This window comes from Seriola lalandi, unplaced genomic scaffold (genome assembly GCF_002814215.2).
Source record: "Seriola lalandi dorsalis isolate HSWRI2012SDOR001 ecotype SW California unplaced genomic scaffold, Sedor1 jcf7180002054298, whole genome shotgun sequence".
Classification (NCBI taxonomy): domain Eukaryota; kingdom Metazoa; phylum Chordata; class Actinopteri; order Carangiformes; family Carangidae; genus Seriola; species Seriola lalandi.
In genome coordinates this window covers 53,298-56,444 of record NW_019524851.1, presented here as the reverse complement: position 1 = coordinate 56,444, position 3,147 = coordinate 53,298, and positions in this window count along the sequence as shown.

Below are 3,147 nucleotides of genomic sequence, written 5' to 3'. Positions count from 1 at the left end.
GTTAGCTCCAGTGATGTAGCTCTGTGTTTTATGAATGGATGATTTTACACTGAAGCTTGAGGAATAAACTCTTGATGTCTGGTTAATGAGTCTCTGTGTTTGTGATCAGCTGATCGAGGAGCAGACTGATGGTCTTTAGATGGAAAACACATTATGATAACGTCTGAAGTCAGTTTGTTTTGTTGGTTTCGTCTTCCAAATGTCTCATGTCAACGACATCATGACTTATGAAATACAGATGTTCAGTCAGTTAAACATCTGTCTGATGTTTGAGGCCAACGTCTTTGTCTGGTTGGACACACCTGGGTCATTCCTCTCACCTGTGAAGCTGCTTTGAGCTCAGCCTCGTTCAACATCAACGTTACTATTCCAGATTTCTATCAGCAACACGAGACTCAATCTGCTTCATGTCTAAATAGTGAAAATGTTCAAACAGAAGCTCATGATCAACATGTTGGAGCCTGTTTCTGTTTTAAACACAACCTGCACAAAGCTAATGTAGCCTAGCTAGCTCGTGTAGTGCTGGACATAGAGATAACACAGTAGGTAGTAAACTGAGTGGACGTGCTGACAACTGGAAATTACATTAGAGTAAATAACAGTTCATGTCTTCCTGTTCAGCTCTTGTGTTTTGTGTTTAGAAAGATGAATTTGTTGATCTGCTGAGACTGAGCGACGTTCACACGATCAAATGTAAAGCTGATGTAACTAATAATCATTTGTGTTGAGCTTGAACCAGGAAAGTGTTTCTGTTTTAAAGCGCAGCGTGATTGGCTGATGCAGTGACAGTGTGGGGCAGGTTGGATCCCACAGGGCCGATAAAAGCCAGTGAACAGCAGCGAGGCTTTCAGGAACCCTCTGGGAATCACAGAGTCGCTATAGAAGAGTGACACTGAGGCAGAGAGCTTGATGATTTGTGTCCTCAGAGGACGACAGAGCGCTGGAGAGGACTCAGTCAGACTGTGGCGGCCATCTGCAGCGACTCCTCCTCATCTCACCCCCCTCGTCCCCCCCTCACCCCTCTGCCCTCTGAGGTGTCCCCGGCCTCATTCGCTGACCTCAGCTCTGACCAGAGGCATATGGTTTTTCCCCGCTGCTGTCTCAGCGCAGTATTGTGACCAGATTATAAATGACATTTAAATAATTCTCCAGTGGAGACAGAGACGGAGAATAAGCTGCTTTGACTGAAAAGTCGGTTTGAGTCTCAATTTCAAACGCTAAATGTTAAATCTTTTGAAAATGAAACATCAGGATCCGGGAGGAACTGGAGAACTGATGGATGGATGAATAGATGGATGGAGAACATTAGTAGCAGCTGTGTGGATGTGAATATTAGTTTTTCTAAATTGCTAACTGCTCTCATGTCTGTACCGTAATTATGAGGCTACAGTCATCAGCTAGCCGGGCTAGGCTAGCTGTTTCCCACTCAACACAATGGACTCTCTCATGTTTCTCAGCTTCATGTATTTTCTCATGACACAGGGTGGAGACTGTCAGCACTTCCACCTGTGGTCGAAGCCTAAAGGCCATCTGCAGCACGGGGCACCTTCAGCTGGATTTACAGCCGGACTGAAGTTTATCATGTGACGTTCAGGGAACAGAGACGGTTCTGCTTCAGTGTGTGAAGAGAGAGAAACGGCAGGTTTGGATTTCAGCTCAATACTTTATTAAATAATCAACATAGTAAACAACAACATCATCATGAAAAAGGAAACAAACAAACAAACAAAAAAACATGAACAAATGAAACAGTCACATTTGTTTTTCTTCAAGTTTCCCCATCAACAGTTTTTTACTTTTACACTTTAGTGGCTTCACAAAAGTCACTGGAGGTGAAGAGCTGCTTCATGTTGGTGTGACAGTGAGGAGGGTAACCATGGAAACTCAGAGGGAGGCGGAGGAGGAGGAGGAGGAGGAGGAGGAGGTGATGGACACTAGACAGTTATATATCTCTGTGTTAACATCGGTCCAGTGTTGGCACAACACAGGCGCCGTGTTGTGATGAAGGTGAAGTGGTGAAGTTTCAGAGGCGGAGCTACAGTTAGGGATGCCGCAGAGCCGCCTGCGCTAATGCTACATCTACAATGGCCGCCTTTGTACGGTGGCCCTGAAGCTCAAAACACTTCAGCTTCTAAAACACATGAAAACAGACAAAACACAAACAACTTCAGAAACGTCTTCATCAGTTTGACACGAGCTGCAGAAACTCACAACACAGCAGGAAGTGTTTCCAGGGGACACTAAAACGTGACGGACCCGGCTCGGGCGCACTTGTTCAATGCTTCCTGATTTGTGGTCGGCTACCTGTTAGCGGTGCGTTGGAAAATGTGAGTTTGTTTAATTATAACGTCACATGATTCAGATATTATCGCCAGATATTATCGTTAGCTTAGCCCTCAGGTCCATCACTTTGATGTGTCCCCTGGAAACACTTCCTGTTGTGTTGTGTGTCTTTGCAGCTCATGTGTCAAACTGAAGATGTTTCTGAAGGTGCTGGTCTGTTTGCATGTGTTTGGACTCTCAGGGCCACCGTAGTTTGGTGTCACCAGCTGGTGCTTCGATGAAAAAAGCTGCTGATCAATTCTTTATGTTTCCTGTCTGAGAGGGAGCGAGATTCTGATCACGTCATCATGACGACAGTGACACTCACAACAGACTTTAACTCTGTCGACATCATGTTTCCTCCAGTTTCAGTTTCCATAGAAATAAACTTTCATTTAAAACGTCACATATAAAAATCAAACAGAAGCCGAGGTAAAAAAAGAAACATGTCTAAACTAGCTGCATGCACGCTACGACACAGCACTACTTCAGTCTCAACAGCTCTTTGTTACACTCCCACATATTTACATCTTCATCATCATCATCATCATCAGCTGAAGGTGTGCAAATGAACTTCCACTCCGCCCTGCAGCAGCAGCGTACTGATACAACACAACTCACAGAGCTGTGGAGACCTGGAGGATAAACCTGCTGATACATTCATATTTTTCTTACTGTCAATAAATCCCATGAAAACAATTAATTTACCATAAACAAAAACAGTCTGTGTAGAGAGAGAGTCTTACACATCATAAGCTCCAGGATCTTTTTGTTTTTGAGTCAATCCTGCTGCTGTAAAGCTCAAATGTGTATTCATCCGCAGCT